Source organism: Cupressus sempervirens, chromosome 9 (genome assembly GCF_028749045.1).
Source record: "Cupressus sempervirens isolate cs-2001-9-10 chromosome 9, ASM2874904v1, whole genome shotgun sequence".
Taxonomy (NCBI): domain Eukaryota; kingdom Viridiplantae; phylum Streptophyta; class Pinopsida; order Cupressales; family Cupressaceae; genus Cupressus; species Cupressus sempervirens.
Genome location: NC_143126.1, coordinates 610,836,354 through 610,858,660, shown reverse-complemented (window position 1 = coordinate 610,858,660; position 22,307 = coordinate 610,836,354).

Sequence of the window (22,307 nt, the reverse complement as noted above, 5' to 3'; positions counted from 1 at the left end):
TAATTGATTAAGTGGTTGGATATTGGTGTAGTAATGAGGTTAGGAGCACATGACATTAGAGGCATTTCTTACTATGTCAAATATATAAATTTTAGTTTGTTTGACATAGCTTTAAATTATAACAATAATCTATTGTGATTTGATATATTCCTTTCTAGACTTTTGATGAACATTCATCATTTTTTTACAAATCCAGTTAGAGTTGGACAGTTGGCCTTATATGACATTGAGAGACATTTATTGATTCCATTATAGGGAATGTGATAGTGTAGTCATTGTTATCTTCATGGAAGTTGGCACATATGCCTAAAACTATGGCAATCATGAGAAACTAATGCTCAAAATTTGAGGGACATAAATGGATTGGAAAAAGAATGCACAATTTTACCTTCAAATTCACCTTTAGCACTCTAGAGATTTACCCAAGATTCAATTCTTGCTTCTTCTCCCTGGTACCTGGATTTAGAGTTAAACTGTTTAAATAATTGATCAAGATTTTTTATGTCCATAAGTCATTCATGGTAAAGAAAATATATTTTATCTAAGCCATAATTCAATCAAACTTAATATTAGACTCTGTATTCTAACTCAAAACTATATGATTGAATTTCATAAAACTAGTGGCTTTGAAAGTCTAGGCTCTGGACACAATCTCAGTTATTTAAAAATCCCAATATTTGAAAATCTTCAACCAAATTTCCTCACAAAGCTGAAAGAACACCTTGGAGATTGTTGTCTAGCATTGCTAACCTGCCTAACTCTTGGGAGATCTTGATTTGTCTATGGATTATAGATTATTCTTTAAAAGTTAATGTTTATGGTAAGTTGCCATTTATAGAAAAGAAAATAGCAAATGATCAATGTGTTGTCTATACAATGCCCTAGATGCAAATTTTACCATACTTTTAGACTTTGGTCACACATTTAACCATACTATCAGGCTTTCGTGCTGGCCTAAAAAACCCTCATTTCAAATGATTTCAAAAGAAAGAAAGTGTATGCTATGTGTCAACCAATTTTCATATTCAAGATGATAAAACTAAAAGCATATAAAGCTTCAGTTGTATCAAAAATCTTCAAGATTTTGATTTAGATTAGTTTAGTAGTGCTCTACTTACACATAAAATCAACAATTCATACAAATTTTATGTTTATATTTTTGGAGATTCAAATGTGAAATTATTATCCTATATTTATTGGTAAAATATCTTCAGTTGCATTTAACTAATAAAATATTTATAAGCTCTACTATTAGCTCAATTTGGGTATCATTACATGAAGCTTTGAGGCCTAAGATTGGAAGGAATGGCTCCTTTTTCACAAAACTTAAAAAATTTACAAAAATAATGTCTGATTCCTTCAGTATTGACTATCAAAAACTCAAGTTGTTCAGGGTGAATCTATGTTTGTTTTAAATTTTAGGGATTTCCTACCTCTTTATCTCCCTTCATCTTTATGCATTCAACCAAATTATATGGTCTACTACAAAAGCCATCAATTGTGAAGTGTAGTCTTGTACTATTAAAATAAATCTTAATGTTTGTCTTAGTTTGGTTAGAGGTCAAGGGGCTTCCAAGCAATGTTTTCATGATTCAAGCTTCCAACAGAACGATGTAATAAGTAAAGCAACACTGCTCTAGAAAATGGATACCTATGATAGGTCTTGGATCATTCAGATTCTTCCTAGGTCATAACTCCAGCTTCAAGAATGCTTCTCTTGTAGTCACCAATGTCAAGATGCGTCAAGATTTTTGAGATTTCTTCTTCCTCTTCTTCCATTGAACTCCAATTGGAAATTCTCTTATCAATACAAGTATACTAAAAACCTGATGGCGGGCTTTGAAGCTCTAATTAAGAAAAATGACATATTTCCAATGTCAATGCCAGAACCATGTACAAGTCCAACATGACTGGAACTAAGTATTGTGCCTCACAAGGGGGGAAATGTGTGTATATTTTGTGCATTAATGAAACTATTGATGACCACTTAGTACTAGGATTGATATGTAAAGATTTTCATTTTAAATTTAAGTTGTTTAAAGAAACCTTAGCATCAAATAAGCATTGGTGAATACCCCATTAGTCTATGAAATCACACCAGACATGGCTGAACTGACATGGCCACCACATTTTTAAGACATTACAAAAACTCTTAGCCTAAATCATGCTATTGGAAATGATTGAAAAGATCATGAGGAAAATTATTGGAATGATCATATGAAACTGGTAAAGAATGTTCTCAATCATTGTTTTGTCATTAATGTCAAACTTGCTACTTGAGGGAATGACAATTGCTTTAGTGATCCAAAATATTATCAAGTGGTTGATTGACAAGAAGGAGGCAATCAATAAGCTATAATTAGGACACCTAGAGAAAGGTTGAAGTTATGATGTTGAAATGAAGTAGAAGGATTAGCTAAGCGATTGATGAAAAAGTGTATTGATGACATACTCTAAGACATAGAGAATGGGCACACTGAAACATATCAAAGATGTAAGGTTTTAGCTAAGAAATTTGTAAAGCCTAACTAAAATTCATTAGAGAAGCTAGTAGGTGCTGAACAGATTCCTAGTTGAAGCCGAGCAAGTTCCACTTCAAGTGCCGAGTAAACTTCAGATGCCGAGTAAAATCAAGTGTCGAGCTGATACAAGTGTCGAGCAGAAACAGATGCTGAGCATTAGAAAACCAATAGTGTCGAGTAACACAAAGATGCCAAACATTAGTAAATCAATAATGTCAAGTTGCTATATTATTTTGAAAATCAAAGATTCGCCATATCTAAGCCGACAAGGTTGTTATCTAGAAATCTGTGAATTAAATGGAAGATAAGAATGATGAGCTGGTGACATAGAATACCATGTAGAACATTTTTTGGAGATTACAACTGGAGTCTAGACGAAGTTTTTAGATAAGAGCAAGATATCGGGTAGATACATTGTATTCTACCTAATCCATTTGAAACCCTAAAATTGGAGAGGGAGAATTGAGCGGAAAAGAAAAACCAAATTTCTATTTAAGGAGTCACAAGGTCATGAAGCAAAGAGAAAGGAGAAGGTGGTTGAGCATAAAAGCATGAAGTGCTGAAGAAGGTGTTAAGGAGAAGAAAGCACAGAAACTCTGTTTCGATAGATGACCACAAGGATGATTGCATTGGCATGATGAGTAAGAAGACTCAAGGAGATGAAGCTTGAGAGGAAGACAAGCTATCAGAGCTGAAGTGATTAAAGCCAAGAAAAAGAATAGAACTGAAGTGAGATCTAAAATCTGTAAAGTATGTTGTACGTTGTATCAGATCAACAATCCATTATTGTTACTCTCTAGCAATTGTAACATATAGTTTAAATCCTATGGACTTAGGTTGGTTTAATAGCCATGTTGTAAATCCTTTAACAGGGTGACATTCCAAGTGAATGTTCTAAAGTCCTTTGATCAGGCCCATTCCTAATAGTTTGGTGAAATCCTCTAACAAGGTCACATTTAATAGTGTGTTGTAAGCGTTTAACAGGGTAGGCTTTTAATAGGGCATCACTTTAGAAGAGTGAGAATCAAGTAGCATGTTATTGGTGGTTTTTTCGAAATTGGGTTTCCACGTAAATCACTGTGTCATGTGTTAATTTTGCATGTTTTATTGCTGCATGTTGATTTGCTATAACTTGCTAAGATGGTTGATTTAAGTTTGGATGGATGAAAAGTGTATGGATTCATTATAAGTTGTGAAAAAGTATTATTAGGGCATTTGGACCTTGAATAACTGATTCGCACCCCCCCTCCCCCCCATTTGCCCCCCTACTCTCAGTTATTCTAAAGAATTCTAACAATTGGTATCAGAGCCAAACTGCTGATTCAGTTTAAAGGGACTATAAGCAGGAAAGATCAAATGCCTAAGAGAGAAGTCCCCAAGCTCAACAAAGAAAAATTTGTTGCATGGAAAAGTTTGATGAAGCTACATCTTGGATCCATAGGAGATTATGCCCAAAATTCAATTGTTACTGAACATGTTGATCCAATTGGTACTCTTACTCCAGAAGATATGAAAAACAAACAGGAACACAATCAGACAATGCTGGAGATTATTTTTGCACTCAACTATGCTGAATTTGATGATATCAAAGGATGTGACACTGCATTCAAAATGTGGAAAGCCCTATCAAAAATCTATGGAGGAGATCAGAATGTCCAAAGAGCAAAAACAGAAAGCCTCAGAGGAAAGTTTGATGATATGAAAATGGAAGAAAATGAGAATGCTTCTCGGTATGGCACAAGAGTAAAGGAAGTGGTAAGTGCAATAAGATGTTTGAGTGGTCAATTAGATGAAGATACTGTTAATAGTAAGTTCTTAAGAACCTTGCTCCCTATCTATGCTATTAGAGTATTAGCAATACAAGAACTAAGATGTGTACCAAGAAACAATCTAAGTTTTGAAGGTATAGTGGGTAGACTCATTGCATTTGAGTTATCTAACTTTGACAACTACAGACCTGAGAATGTTGAATCTGCTTTCAAGGCCAAGCTATCTCTAAAAGATGCTGAACAGGTGAAAACAAAGAAGGGAAGAAAGATGAAATATGTATCCAGTGACAGTAGCACTGATGAGGAAGATGTGGAACAATTGGAAGCTTTGCTAGCTAGAATATTTCACAGAGGCAAAGGAAAATTCAAAGGTAAGATGCCTATCATTTGTTTCAATTGTAATGAAGTAGGACATATTGCTGCAAGGTGTACACAGAAAAATGATTACGAGGATTGCAACAAATACAAATATGGAAGAGAAGATAATAAGAGAGATTACAAAGACAAAGGCAAGAAGTGTTATATTGTTGAAGAAAATTTTGATGATAATGATGATGAAGTTGTTTATGTAGCCATGAAGGACCAATCTGATGAAGAAGAGCCTATAGCACTGGTAACATGTATGAACAAAAATGACAGATGGATCATAGATAGTGGATACTCACATCACATGACAGGAGATAAAAGTAAGTTTGTTAACTTACTCAGTATGATGGAAATAGTGTTAGATTTGGTAATGATGCTCCATGTCAAATAAAATAAAAAAGTTCCATTAAGCTCACAGAAAAAAATTCATGTGATAATGCATACTATGTTGAAGGATTAAACTACAATTTGTTGAGTGTCTCACAGTTAGGCAATATAGGATGCAAAGTAGAATTTGGAAACAAAACTACAAAAATCTATGATATTGATGGTAAACTGATAGGAAAAGGAGATCAAACAAGGAGTAATCTATTTTACCTTGATATAGATGATATCTCTTGTTTTCTTGCAAAATTTGATGATGAATGGTTATGTCACAAAAGGCTATGTCATGTCAACTTTGACAATCTGGTCAATATTAGTAAAATGAAGAAAGTCAGAAGTTTACCAAAATTGAAGAAGCTTGATAATACCATGTGCAAACAATGTTAGCTAGGAAAGATGACAAAAGTCAGGTTTCAAAAGAAAAAACTATACATCTAAATAAGTACTTGAGTTAGTTCATACTAACTTATGTGGTCCAATGGAAGTACAAAGCTACCAAGGAGATAAATACATAATGTTGTTTGTTGATGACTATTCTAGGATGATGACTATTATGTTCTTAAGATAAAAATCTGATGCCTTTCAAATGTTTAAGTGGTATGTGGCTAGAGTTGAAAAGAAAATAGGAAAGAGCTTGAAATGCCTGAGATCAGACAAAGGTGGTGAATTCACATCAAAAAAATTTGAGATATTTTGTAATCACAAAGGAATCAAAAGACAAACATTAGCTCCCAGAACTCCCCCACAGAATGGATTTGCTGAAAGAAAAAATAGATCTGCGATTGATTATGCCAGAACATTAATGATGGAAAAGACTGTTGCTCTAAAATACTGGAGACAAGCTGTAAGTTTAGTTGTTCATACACTAAACTGAGTACAAGTCAAGAACGGTACAAATTCAACACCTTTTAAATTATAATATGGTTACTCACCCAATGTAAAACATTTCAAAGTATTTGGTTGCAAATTCTTTATCCTTATAGATGCTAAAAATGGAAAATTTGATGCAAAAAGTGATGAAGGCATATTCCTTGGTTACTCTACTAGAAGTAAAGCATATAAGTGTTTGAATACTAACACTAACAAAATTGTAGAAAGTGTAAATGTAAAGTTTGATGAACATATAGAAGTCCAAGCTAAAGAATCAAAGAGAATGAATGAATATAGAACCTTTGTGTATTGTCTTGAAGGAATGATTGTTGACGAGGATGGTGTCAATCAAATTGAAACTCAACAACAAATTTTAGTTTCAGCCGAGTCACAACTAGTGAATGCCAAGTTGCATTCAAAATTCAAGTTGCAAAATGAAGGAAATGCATAATCTAATTCTGAAGATAGTACAAATGAAATAGATGAAAAACAACCTGACAACTCAGTACATAGTGACCCTGAATCAGAAAGATCAAACATGGAAACAAGGACAGAACCAAGATTATCTAAATATGCAAAAAGACATCACCCTTCTGAACAGATAATTGGTGACAAAGATGCAAGACCAATGACAAGGAACAGACTGAGACATGAATCATGTTTGATTAGCAAATCTGAACCTAAAATAATATATGGTGCATTACAAGATGATGACTAGTATAAAGCTATGGAAGAAGAGATTGATCAAATAAAGAAGAAAAACACTTGGAGTTCAGTTCCCAGACCAATTGACAAAAATGTGATTGGCACCAAGTGGGTATTCAGGACCAAGCTAGATGAGAATGGTGAGATTACTAGAAACAGAGCTAGACTAGTATGCAAGGGTTATGCTCAAGAAGAAGGACTAGACTATGGGGAAACATTTGCCCCTATTGCTAGAATGGAAGGAGTAAGAACTTTACTTGTATATGCTGCATATAAAAATTTCAAAGTTTATCAGATGGATGTAAAGTCTGCTTCTCTAAATGGTATACTAGAAGAAGAAGTCTACATTGAACAACTAGAGGGATTTGTTGATGAGAACAATAGGAATATGGTTTGTAAATTACATAAAGCACTCTATGGTCTGAAACAAGCACCCAGATCATGGTATGAAAGACTTTACAAGTATCTAGTGCAAATAGGATTTAAAAGAAAAGATGATAACACCAACATGTACATCAAAGCAGAAGAAGGTAAGGATATTATTGTATCTGAAATCTTTGTGGATGACATAGTGTTTGGAGGAAAGGAAGTGCTTTGCAAAGGCTTTGCTGACAAAATGAAACATGAGTTTGAAATTTCTATTTTTGGAGAGATCAATTTTTTTGTTGGATTGCAAGTACATCAACTAAAATATGGTATATTTGTGACACAATCAAACTATATCAAAGAAATACTCAAAATGTTTGGATTAGAGGAGTCCAAACTTGTTAGCACACCAATGACGACAAGAAATAAGCTATCTAAAAATGATGAATCAGCTGAAGTCAATCAAACAATGTACAGATCCATGATTGGAAAACTACAATATGTTATACATAGCAGACTAGACATAGCATTAGCAGTTGGAATAGTGGCTAGATTCTCTACTAATCCCAAAGAAAATCATCTCATAGCAGTAAAAAGAATAATGAGATATCTTGAAAGAACTGATAACTTTGGTCTATACTACAAAAAGAATGGAAATTTTGAACTCAATGCATATACAGATGCAGATTCGTGAGGCAAAATTAATGACAAAAAAAGCACAAGTGGAGGTGCATTATTTTTAGGTAAAAGGCTAGTTACTTGGACTAGTAAGAAACAAACTTGCACATCCCAGTCAACTGCAAAATCAGAGTATGTGGCAACAGTAGTCAATTATACAAACATTGTGTGGCTCACACATCTATTGAGAGGAATGAAAGAAGAGGTAACAAAACCTATGATATTGTATTGTGATAATACAAGTGCTATAAACATATCCAAAAATCTAGTAATGCATGCAGAAACCAAGCACATTGCAATAAAGTATCATTATGTCAGAGAATTGGTAGAAGACATACAAGTGAGGTTGGAATACATTCACACAAAGGAACAAACTGCAGATATCTTCACTAAAACATTACCCAAGGATACTTATGAATATCTTAGAGGCAAGTTGGGGGTAATATCCCTAACTCAAGCAGTTTAAAGCAACAAGGATGCTGCCTTGCATCAACAAGAACAAATCATTGAAATATCAACAAAATGATGCAGAGGATGACAGCAAGAGAAAAAACTCCAAATCAGTCACAAGCATGGTGACAGAGGGAGAAAACATGAGACACAAAGCTTATATTTTGCATTATAAAGATGCTACATCTTTGGCATTTATGTCAAAGAGGGAGAAATATGTAGAAACCTAATCAATACAAAGCAAGAGGGAGATATATATGAAAGAGGGAGATATATACATCAAGATCAGTGGTAAAGATGCAGCAACCAAGAAAAGCAGTAGACAACATATACAATCTTGGTGGTAACTAAGTTGATCAATTGATCAGTTTGGTTTTGCCATCAATGCCAAAGAGGGATATTGTTGGAAATGATTGAAAAGATCATGAGGAAAATTGTTGGAATGATCATATGGAACTTGTAAAGAATTTTCTCAATCATTGTTTTGTCATTGGTGTCAAACTTGCTAGTTGCAAGAATGACAATTGCTTTAGTGATCCAAAATACTATCAAGTGGTTGATTGACAAGGAGGAGGCAATCAATAAGATGTAACTAGGACACCTAGAGAAAGGTTGAAGTTATGATGTTGAAATGAAGTAGAAGGATCATCTAAGCCATTGATGAAAAAGTGTATTGATGACATACTCTAAGACATAGAGAATGGGCATACTGACACATATCAAAGATGTAAGGTCTTAGCTAAGACATCTATAAAGCCTAACTAAAGTTCATTAGAGAGAGGGAGCCGAGCAAGCTACTAGGTGCCGAATAGATTCCTAGTTAAAGCTGAGCAAGTTCAACTTCAAGTGCTGAGTGAACTTTAGATGTCGAGTGAACTTTAGATGCCGAGTGAACTTCAGATGCCAAGTAAAATCAAGTGCAGAGCTGATATAAGTGCTGAGCAGAAATAGATGCCAAGCATCAGAAAACCAATAGTGTCGAGTAACATAGAGATGTTGAACATTAGTAAATCAATAATGCTGATTTGCTGCATTATTTTAAAAATTGAAGATTCACCAGATCTAAGCTGACAAGGTTGTTATCTAAAAATCTATGAATTAAATAGAAGATAAGAATGATGAGCTGGTGGCACAGAACACCATGTAGAACATTTTTTGGAGATTACAACTGGAGTCTAGATGAAGTTTCTAAATAAGAGAAAGATATAGGGTAGATACATTGTATCCTACCTAATCCATTTGAAACTCTAAAATTGGAGAGGGAGAATTGAGCAGAAAAGGAAAACTAGATTTCTATTTAAGGAGTCATAAGGTCATGAAGCAAAGAGAAAGGAGAAGGTGGTTGAGCATAAAAGCATGAAGTGCTGAAGAAGGTGCTAAGGAGAAGAAAGCACAAAAACTTTGTTTGGATAGATGACCACAAGGATGATTGCATTGGCATGATGAGTAAGAAGACTCAAGGAGATGAAGCTTGAGAGGAAGACAAGCTGTTAGAGATGAAGTGATTAAAGCCAAGCAAAAGGATAGAGCTGAAGTGAGATCTAAAATCTACAAAGTATGTTGTACGTTGTATCAGATCAACAATCCATTATTGTTACTCTCTAGCAATTGTAACAGATAGTTTAAATCCTATGGACTTAGGTTGGTTTAATAGCCATGTTGTAAATCCTTTAACAAGGTGACATTCCAAGTGAATGTTCTAAAGTCCTTTGATCAGGCCCATTCCTAACAGTTTGGTGAAATCCTCTAACAAGGTCACATTTAAAAGTGTGTTGTAAGCCTTTAATAGGGCAGGCTTTTAATAGGGCATCACTTTAGAAGAGTGAGAATCAAGTAGCATGTTACTGGTGGTTTTTGGTTGTAGACTATTTCAAAAAAATGGAACACCTCATCCCATTCAAAAAAAAAATGATGCTTCACATATAGCAGGTATATTCTTTAGGGATATAGTGAGAGTCCATAGTTTTCCACTCAACAATGTGAATGATGGGGATATGGATACTAAATTCATAGGACACTTCTAGAGGACCCTTAGGAAGATGTTGGGAACCAATTTATCTTTTTCTTCATCTTACTATTCTTAGTCTAATGGCTAAATAGAGGTGGTGAATGGATCTTTAGGAAATATACTAAGGTATTTATCCAAACAACATGTTCAATCATGAGATCATATTATACGGTCGGCAAAGTTTTCCTATAATGAGTACATAAATAGAAGCATTGGAAAGAGCCCATTTCAAGTTGTGTATGGAACTCATCCTAGGGGTATCTTGGAGTTGAAGGATCTCACCCTATATGACAAAAGAAGTGCACAAGGAGAGTCATTTGTAGAGTAGATGAAGGAGTTACATGAGCAAGTGTGTATGTGTAGGATCATGGTGTGCCAAAAAGTGGCAATGTGAAAAAAAGAGAGTTTGAAGATGCCTAAAAGCGCTTCAAAATCCACTCTAAGTTTTTTTTACCTATCCAGGAACCAAACCTGGAAGGTTAAGCCGAGGCTTATTGGATATCCGTTATGATATCGAATATCCGATTTGACATCGGATATTCAATAATATTAGATATCCGATTTTAAATCAAATATATGACTAATAATTATAATCATATAATAGTATGATATATTATTAAATATTATTATTATTATTTAATATGATATTATTATTATATCTTATTATTATTTAATATAATATTATTATTATTTAATATTATTATTATATTATAATAGTATAATATTATACTATAATAATATTATTATAATGTATTATATTATAATAACATATTATATTATAATAACATATTATATTATAATAATATAATATAATATTTCATATATTATAATATATAGTAATGTAATATAATATATATATATATATATATATAAGATGTAATACAATAATAAAAAGTAATATCTTATAATATAATATATAATAAAAAAGTATAATATATTATAAATTATAATAATATAATATAATAATATTATTATTATATAATATAATATTTTATATTATAATATATAGTAAATTAATATAATAAATATAAAATATAATATAAAAATATATAAAATGTAATATATATTATATGTTATATTATATATATTGTACTCATTTTATATTATTGTGCCATATCAGATATACGATGCCCGTACATTGGATTAAATAAAAGCACAGACCTGCAGGCCCTCATTTTATGCGAATTTGGGGCCAGTATTGCCATAGCGAATCGGATATCAGATACGAGATCGGATATCAAATATCAGGTATGTTCCACCCCACCCCCCTGACTCATTTTTAACCTAAATTTAATAGATTTTAACATGAGTTTTTTTTTTAGTTGAATCTAGGGTTTTTTTGACAAAAATGGTTAAAATTTAGATTTTTTTTTAATATATATTATGTTTTGCAATTCAATAAGAATGGCTGATCAAAATGATGACACTGAGGTAGGGAATAATATTCCTCGTAACCCACCACCAAATGATCCAGTATCCCCACAAAACCCTCCACCAAATGATCCTCTACCTCCTCAAAACCCTCCTCGAATCGAGAATTTGATAAATGAAAATCTCACTGAGTTGAGAGGTTTGCATAGGACATACAATAATGTACCTGCACTGGCTGCTATGTTATCCACCTTAAACACCATAGTGGATAACATTGAAACCCTTACAAACCAACAAAATGTCGCTCTTCGTTGGCATGATGAAATGCACCAGATGTTTAATGATGGCTTGGATTATGATGAGGTCGCGGCCTTCAACGTAACCAAAGACGATTTGGCTAGCCTTTTTGCTAACCCAAAAATGGGTATACCAGTTGACCCAAAAAAAACCAAACTATCGATTAAATGGTGCACAAATGACGCCATAGGTGCAAATTTTTGGGACCGTTGGTGGATGGTCTTTGATATGCCTCCACATGGCAATTTAGACATACCATTTTATTTCCTTAGAAAATTATATGCATAATTTTTGTTGGAACTTGAAGTGAACTATTGGAGCATGAAGCCCAACATGGGCTTAGGACTAGGAGCTCCTCAGGATAGACCCTCTTCCTAGCGGAAGAAACTTGGCACTTTTGTCCCCCCCCCCCCCCCTCCCCCCCCTTGATATCTCCCCCCCTCCTTGAGTGCAACATCCAGATATTATGGCAGAGGCTAGCTCTCAGACCATTAGAGCCATTCATAGGCTAAGTAGCCTAATTATATCTTAGGCTAGGTTAGTCCTACCTCCTCATGTTGATGATGTTGATGCCAGTTCATCATCAGCTAGCTCATCACATGTTTGTGTGCCTCACACTTTCATTACATGCAAGAATATTTGCCTAGGTCCCATAGGTGATCTCCCTGAGTATCATTTTGTATTAGATGACGATACACCAGATGCACATGCAGAGGCTACAGACATTGATGTGAGAGAGGAGGGGAATGCAGAGGCATGGACTCCTTCAGTGTCGGTACGTGTATAAATTTTTTTGTTATGACATATGTGATTTAAAGTTAATTTTTATAATAAAATAATTTTAATTTTTAAGCCATACTGACTTTTACATGTATGTGATCTTCATTCATGTTTAGTTGATGATCGAGGAGGAGCTCAGACAGATAGATGATGCTACACTCTTTGCCATTTCATTTGGCCTTGAGAAATCTACGGTACATTATATTGTGTTCACACTTTTTTTTTCTATTTGATATTGTAGCATATATGGTTGCTAATCTTTCTTTTATCTTGCAGATACCACCTACCCCGAGGGGACAAAGTGCGGGGGGTGAGCCAGCATGCATTGACAAAGGAAAGGTAATTAGATGTTTTGTAATTGATTAAACATTGATGCATTCTTGTAAAATGTTTGTGGTAATCTCATTTAATTACATTCTTTATTGTATATAGGGTGTGGCTACTAGCAATGAGCCTGTACAGATTCGGCGTCGTAGATCATCAAGGATTTTCATTCGCACAGAAAGCCCCATTGTATGTATAAGTATCATTTATTTTTTATTTTTTTTATTGATGCAGAGGAAAGTATGATTGTTGTTCTATACAATTTCTGTGGTTTTTTCCATACCAATAATGATTCATGTCTTGCATATGTTCATTACAACTTAAATAGGCTTATATGCACCTGTCCAACCGACCAAGTTCAAAGGTTTATTTAATCAAACAAATACCAAATTACTACTTTCCCTCCAAAATTAATATGACCATTTGAATTTGAAATTCAAATTTCAAACTATAGTTTTTATGCATTCCCTAACTTTCTAAACTATTCCATTGACTCAAAATTGGTCATATGGATTTATTAAATGCAACTAAGTATGAAACTATCCTAAGACTACCCCATATGGCTCTTTAGGCCATTTTACATCATGTTGCCCTTAGGTCCTTACTAGGACTTTTAGGACTTTTGTCTTTCAAAGTACATTGTTTATTACATAATTCTATTATTGGTTTTAATATATCCCAATTAACAATCAATGATGTCTTTGATCCTCTATCTTCATCTGGTACCAAGGCTCTCTCAGATGATTTAATAGGTGCCCCTGCACCAAACACCCCACCTTCAAAGCAACTCTTGTCCCAAGAGTTAAGGGGTACTATCTTCTTTCCTCCCATCCTTCTAGAGGGATGTTTGCAACTTTGCACCTGCAATGTATTACCCTGCATACCTGCATACAAATCATTAGAAACAAAAAGCATTGGATCCTTGTTACCAGTCATGGTAACCTTACTGCTTGCTGATTGTGAACAGTCATGTTTTATCCTTGACAAAGGCTGAATAACTTGTTGTTTGAGGTCATGCTGACCCTGTCTCTTATCCTCCATGGATATGTTCACTTCTTTGTTCACTCTCGTCACCAAAGGTCACCATACTATTCCTATCATCACTCCTTTTGCTGTCACTGTCTGCTTGTAAGCAGAATTTTGAGTTTTGTCTTGAAAAATCTCATCCTTCATAACCAAAAGAGATGGCTTCAGTGGAAGATCTGTCATATCATGTTTACTCTCCCTCTACTCTTGCAAGTCCACAAACTCTTTCTTGTCAAAAAAAAAACTCTTTCCTCATCATGACTAGTCAAAGGATTTAGCTTAAACTTCACACCATCTTTGTGTACTATATAAACATTTGATGAGCCAAAATGAATAGTGTTCCTTGAGGCTTGCCAAGGCCTTCCAAGGATTACATGGTAGCATGTCATTATAATGTGATCACATATAGCTTGATCTTTTATATTCTCCTATAAAGAAATCCACTATTGCTTGCTCCCTTACAACAATATTTTGTGCATCACTGACCTAAAATGCCCTATATGGCCTATCAATAGGATACTTCTTCAATCCTAGTTTATTTACCATTTCATAAGACACTAAATCATCAAATGAACTAGAGTCTATTATCATCTTACAAATCCTTCCATGGCTCATGCAATTTGTCCTGAAAATGGATGGTCTGGTCTCCTTTTGCTGCTGCATTTGTGGTCCTCTTCTCGCCATCAAAGATTCTCCTTCAAGTTCAGGGTCTGCATTATCGTACTTCTTTTCTCCCTCTTCTCCTTGGGTCAAGGTGACTCTCCTCTCCTCCTTCCTAGAATCCACACCTTTCTTTGGGCACTTGTAGGATTGATTGCCTACTCCTCCACATGTGAAGCATTTACCTATGAAAACACTATTACCTCTTCCACTTCCAAATCTTCCTCCCCTGAAACTTCCTCTTGTGTCAGATGTAATCTCTTTTCCTTTATCTTTGTCTTGATTGTTTGAAGTGTCAAACTGAATTCTTACACCTCTTCCTCTCATTGTTCCACCTCCTCTCTGATTTGCTTGCCTCTCATTCTTTCTTTTCAACTTCTCCTCTACCTGGATTGCCAACTGAAAACATTCTCCAAGTGTCCTTGGTACATTCAATCCTATTTCATCTTGAATATTGTACTTGAAGCCATTAATGTATCTAGCCACCTTCTCATCTTCATCTTCCAGTCCTCCCCTAATACTCAGGGTATGGAATTTCTCAGTATAGGACATGACATCCATATCCCTCTATTTCAAATTGTTCCTTCTTATCTTTAAATTTGGATTGCTAAATCAGATGGGAAGAATTGATTTCTCACCATGGTCTTCATTCTCTCCTAATTTGAAATCTTACTCAATCCCCTTTTGATGTAGAGTCTACAACAACTACCTTCCACAAGCCAATAAATGGTTGTCACAATCCAACTTAGGATTCTAGGACTTCTCACAAGTCCTCTTACCCACTCCAGGTATACTCAACCTTCAAGCCAAACAAGGAAATCCCACTTCAAAAGCCTCACCAACAATCACCAAAAATGGAGACAATCATTGACATACTATTCCAACCGAAACTCATCAATTTTTTTGGTTCCACCAAACTCCCAACACACCTTTGCACTTCTAGGCCTACAAACCTTGTAGCCTTCCAATTAGCTTCTTTGCACTTTTCTCCTAGTATCCGTTAATAGCATAGGGACTTCTCCATAGGTCCAAACACCCTTCTTGGCACCTACTAAGAATCCAAAAGCTTTTGGGCTGGTCTTGCTCCAGCACCCTCCAAACTGCTTCTTGGTACCTAGGCCTAGTGGATCAAGTTAGGCTAGGGCTTCAAGGAAGAATGGGCAAGGTGGGTTCCCAAGACCCAAATCACTTAAGGAAATATCCAAAAAAGTTAATTCATCCAACTCCAACACTCAAACTGATCAGAAGTGCTTGCAACCATGACTATAACCAATTACCTTGCAAAAACCAGTCAAGCACATGGGCTTCCTTGACCTAGGGCCAACTTGGAAAAATAGTTGCCCTTCTCTCCCAACCTCCAACCTCTGGCATTATGTTTCCTAGTCTCCTAACTTGCATATCCCTCAGTTTTAGAGGGTGCCACTGGTGGGAATGCAAGTTAGGGATGCATTTGTGGAAGGGTCTAGGAAACAAGGCTTTTCAGACCACCTTCTACTAAAATGCAGATAACTTTTAAACCCCAACTCCTTTTTGAGTCAAACAAAAACCAAAAGCTTCCTAACTCACCCCTACAACTATTTCATACACTTCTCAATAATAAAAGTTCTGTATGGATCTGTACCAGCGTAACAACCAAGCGATTACTAGTAAATTTCCAAAAAATTGAAGTTTTTATTATTTTTTCTCCAAACCATCATACACTCTGATCTCCCCCTTTCAACTAAGATCACATATGACATATAAAAAGGTCTACATGACCGTTGGAACAACCATATAGGAGTTCCCAACCATAAAACAAACAAACAACCAATTTTTGCTAATACTATTTAGACTCTAAATACCCTATTTTAAGGCCTTTTGGTCCCATGGAGTCACTTGGTTTATAACCACACCAAAATTCTTATGGGCCTTACATGTGTCTTTATTACAAAACATAGACCAACTTGTAAAATATGGACCAAACCTTTATTCCAACTTCCTAATCTACTTGAATCCTTGCTTTCATGGAGTGGCAAGGTGTCCGACAACATAGATACGTGTTCCCCCCTACCACATAGGTTAGGTTCCCTACACAACCTTTCCTCTCTCTCATTCTGAACGCTAGTCCACCAAGTGAGTGATGTTCCTCTCAGTCTTGTTGTTGCTACTTTTACCTTCTTATCTGCCTCTATGTCTTCAAGATCAAAGTAGTTCTCAAGGGCCTCTATCCACCCTAGCACTTCTTCATATCCATTTTACCCTAGTATATTGGAAAATCAATATGGTTCTTCCCACCATTACCTTGTACTTCCTTAATTATTCTCATAAAACTCTTTCTTTAGGATCATCTGTTGTCTCATGCTCTTGCCTTCCATTACCAACCTCTTCTTCTTCATGGTTCTCTCCATGATTTCTTCCTCTAACCTCTTCTCCTCTAGGTTCTTGCCTTTCCTTTTCTAAGGATTCTATCCTTGCAATCAGCTTCAACCTCTCTCTTCTCATCTATCTTTCTTCCCTCACTCTAGATGCTTCAAGTTCTCTCCTCTCTCTTTTCTCTTTTGCCAACTCTTCTCTCAATTCTTCAAGTTCTCTAGCCATTTGATTTTTAGAAGGCATTTTCACAACAAGTTTTCTTCCTTCCAAAGGGCCAACTCACTGATTCTCTTTCTTTCCTCACCAAGAAATCTCTAGACACCATTTATGTACCTTTCAACTCTGGGACACACAAGGAGGAATTAGACACGCCAAGGCTTCAACAAAGGGACCAACACACTAAGGATTTTCAAGATTATAGGTCTTGGTCACACTCCTAAACACCCAAACTTCAAAACCCTCCTTAAAATGGCTTAAAAACCAGGGCTTTCTTGTTCAAACCCCAAAACTCAATTCTAGAACATTTTGACTTGTCGAATGACAAGATATTATCATGACAACCTACATGAACCTATCAAATGACTCATCTACCATATGAAATCCTAAAATCCTATCTCATGCCCAATTACAACTTTTTCCCACATATGAGTCCAACATTATAAATTTTTATGCTTCCATGAGCCATAATTGGTGCGAGGATTTCCCAAATGACTTCAAGAGATGTTCCATGACCTCTGTAATACCTTGGATCTTCAATGTTCCTCTGATGAGCATGGGATGCTCCTACATTACTTATCTTCATAAATAAATTCAAAACTAATTTTCGTGATATTAAAAACTACTATTTTGTATCTCATAGGAGATTCCTAGTGCACACGAGGTTCGACGGGATAGTTATGTAGATTTGATGACGCGGCCACTCACTCCTAAGGAGGAGCCTACAATAGTAAGTTGTAGTTTGAATTTATGATTAAATATGTTATAAATTTAGCATGCTATGAATTATAATGTTATATTTTAAATTTTAGATTTATCTAACAAAGGTATTTGAACATATATAGCCCACAATCAGAGAGGTACCAGCATTGCCGAGGGCATACGAGAGGACTCTTGATCGGTGCAAGAGGTCGACGAGAGAGGTATTTATTATGAAATTTTGATAGTATTAATCTCCATTATGGAAAAGATCATTATGAATTTGAGTAATTCAATGTTAGATATGTAAAATCATATAAATTTAGTAGTCTAACTTTTGGTTTTCTTTTTTTGTTTATGTAGGAGGCATCCGATCCACCTAGTGCAGTGAAGAGGCTACATTTTGATCATCCACCAACACCCTAGGATAGTACAGTTTTTATAGGATGCATCATGAGACATTTTGAGATGGCATATGCCACATTGTATATAGAAACATTGATATTATACACATTTTGATGGCAGGATCAGCCACATTTTGTATATGGATCTATGTATTTTGATATATATATATATATATATATAGATATATATTTGAGTACTTTGTCTATGGATACATGTATTTTGATATATATTTTTGTCATTTACATGCACAATGATATACATATTAATTTAGTATCTAGTATTGTTCAATTTATCATGGATCATGTGTCATGCCCTAAATTTTACTAGTAAAAACAAAACAATTTTTTATTTTTTTTGTAGCTTATGAAGTCGCATAAGAAATTACATACTGTAAAACAAGGTTATCATTGAATAGGAGTTCAAGACTCATGTGGATAGTGTGAAGGTGTTAACATTTTATTCATAGGTGGTTTTCAAATAGATTGGATGACAGTCTAGTTCAAGTTAGTGCACGAGTCAAATGAAGAAGTTCAAGATACAAAACTCATAAATTAGTGAGGTAATTCATATCCTAACAAGCCTTTGATACTAATATTCTATTAGGGTTTGTTGGTTGTATCATATGGACTAGGTCGTGATTCTAGGAGGTAAGGGAAGGGGATCAGAATTACTTATTATCCTCATGACCAATGTACACACATTCATTAATGATTACAATATATATTAATCTGACAATTACTATATGGTGTGGAAGTTTAGTATATCTTAATTGATTAAACACATGTATCTAGAGAATTTAGATTTAGTACTCATCACATGAGCACCCTTAGTCAAATAAGAAAATGTGCACTTACCTACCACACTATATCGGATCTAACCATTGGAAATTAGAAAAGATATGCCCCAAAGGTAGCTTTGAAGTCTACATGATATAGAAGGGGCCACTTGCATTGATAGTATCCATCATTCAACACATTAGTTACACAACTTATGGAATAAACAATTTTTTTTATGTGCCAAATGTGTATCATGTGCTTGCATCCATATCTTACTGGGTATAGGTCCTCTCAAAGATTAGACCAATACTGAGTCATTTTCTCCCTCTTTACTCTATTTAGTCATCCTTATGCATTCTATCAACATTGCTTCCTCACCAAACTAGCACTCACTACAGTTTTCTAAACACAAAAATTACTATTTCAATACATAAATTAAACTCACTCTAACAAAAGACAATTACTAACTATCTAGCTCATCAACTACTAACTAATCTAGATACATTGCCATGCTTTTACATTTACTATTTTAATTACTATAATTACTATACTATTACATTTACTTTTTACATTATTACATCTAACTATTCACCATAAGCTCACTTTCTCACTATCAATATTATTATTATCAAAGCATGTTAAGATTCAAAGTAGTTTCATAGTACAAATTAGTAAGCACATAAAATGAGGAAGTCTTAGTAACTCTAAGGTCCAATTGAAAGTACTTAACTCAATAATAATTCACGATCTGTATTTAAACACATCCTACTACACCATCGTATTGAGTGTGTCAATTTAAATTTGTTAGATGAATTGTTTATGCAAGGATTAGGTGCAAGTGTATAAATAAGGTTTATATATAACATACCTTGTCATTCTGACATATATGTATCAATGTATCAATGTGCTTTATTGACTAGATAAAACTAGATTTGAGTTATTATTTTAATCTACCATCCATCCTTATCCTTGATTCTCCAATCCCATCATCCCAACAACTTACTTCATATTAACCCTATTATATGTACATCCAATCAATCTTGGCTTTTATTTTATTTTTGAGTTAAATATTTAAATTTGTCATATTCTCTAACATGCACACTAATATGCCTTTATTTATTTAATTACCAATTTATTATTTGAGTGCTGGATGTGACTTAGAGGTCACAATATTGTAATGTGTACCATTCTGTCACTTAGAAAACATCTTATTCTAGGACACTTATTAGTCTCTATATGCTATTATTATTTTTATTCTTATTAGATAGCAGTCTAGAATCTGGGAATATTCTTTAATATTTTATTGCTCTGTATTAAGGAAGGGATTTATTTGCCTTTACCATACATTTTCTAGAGAGGAAAATGAATGCCTACATCAATGTATCTCATAGATTTTATTATGTCCTCTCTTACAAAAAACTTCATTTTGTTATATCATAAAATTAATTTGATGATTTCCTTGCTTAGAATTGCATTAAGCTTGGTAATTAAAATCAGTGTTATCCATGCATGTGATATGAACATAAAATTTTCCTTCCAAATTATTGAGTGCACAACAAGATTGTAAGCAATCTACTAAGTTTTAAATTTATACAATCAATGGTATCACATAACATCTATGGATTGTTATTATCAACTAGTCATTTACAGTACCACAAGGAGAAAACTTTCTTTCACATTTTCAAATGTTAACAATGATGTCAAAGAAAATCTGTGACTCGTACCAATGCTTTCATAACAATATAAACTCCAAATGAAACATGCATATAAAACCTTATCAATTATTTCTTGTACACGTACATTAGGTAGCAATGCTACAATCTCCTTCCATCACAATGGGGCAACATAAGGGACTTTTCAAAATCATAAGGAACATGGACATTGAAAGATATGGACAATGAGTAGCATGAACATTGTCCAACATGATCGTTGAGAACATGAACAAACTGGTGAATCCTCCTTCACAAATGAGGGCACAATGTCAAGTTTTCTCATCCAACATCAATTTGCAAGATGATCATTCCAAGCCATTTCCATTGCTCCCTTGGACACAAATCTGCATATGCAACACAACAAAATAACAAGGACCATGGGTGCTTTCCACCCAACCATAGGCCTCAAAGAGACCACCCCCACGCTAGGGAACAAGGCTCTAACTGGGATACACATACAATCTTTCAATGCATAAAAATTACATTTCAAACTTGAACAATTCGCCCCCAAGACTATTTCACAATGGCTTCACAGATGGAACCATAAACATAGGCTGAAGGTTTGTTCTAAAATGGAGACTTGCCATACCAAACCATATTTGCAATAAACAATTTTCATGCCCTCTCGGGGCTATCATAATTCAGTAAATTTCATGCCCTCTTGGGGCTATCATAAATGAACCATTTAATGCCCTCTCAGGGCCTCCACATTTCCTCCTCCAAACCCACTACCATCAGCTGTAAGTCCTCAAACTTCCTTTCTACACCATACTTTCCTTATCACCCCCAACAAGATATGAAATGTTATGGCATACAATGGAGCCCATACTCCAAGGTTCTCGATACATTTTTCGAACCCAACATAAGCCCTTCACCCTAGACTTCTCTTCCCTTCCCACAAGGGTGAGTGTAAGTCCCATGCCCATAACAATACTCAAGAACAAAATAAGAAAACAAAACCAAGTAGAAATAAAACAAGAAATTTTCAAAAGCACATCACATTTTCACAACACAATATCAACACCCATAATACAACAAGGAAATAGACAAAATCCAAACCTCATACTCACAATACTCCACATAATACAATAAGATGCACAATGGTGTCACACTAATCTACATGGAATAAACACCATTCAAGCACTCACATGAATGCTACTCCACAATGCAATGCAATGCATACTCCATTGATAAACTCCACACTTGCATATTTGCTTAACCATGCTAAAAGAAAGAAATGAAAAAGAAGCAAGTTTGAGATACCAACCTTGGTCCAAGCTAGGGTAAGGATAGTTGTAGTAGAGCTCCCCTAATCTCCCTCCAAAACCTACCTGTCTCTAAAATTAGAGAGTGGGAAAACACCCCACTAGTTTGGCCAAGACCCTCTAATAAAGCATTCCCACTAACTTATTTTAGAAAAAACACTAAGCGACTCCATCCTTACAAACTTGTCTCCTCTAACTGTTCATTCATAGCCCTCACGAGCTCTGAGTTATGACCCTCAAAGGATCGACCTCAAAATGCACTTAGAGCACCTTGAAGACTCCTCGGTACGGGGTGCCCGCAAATGA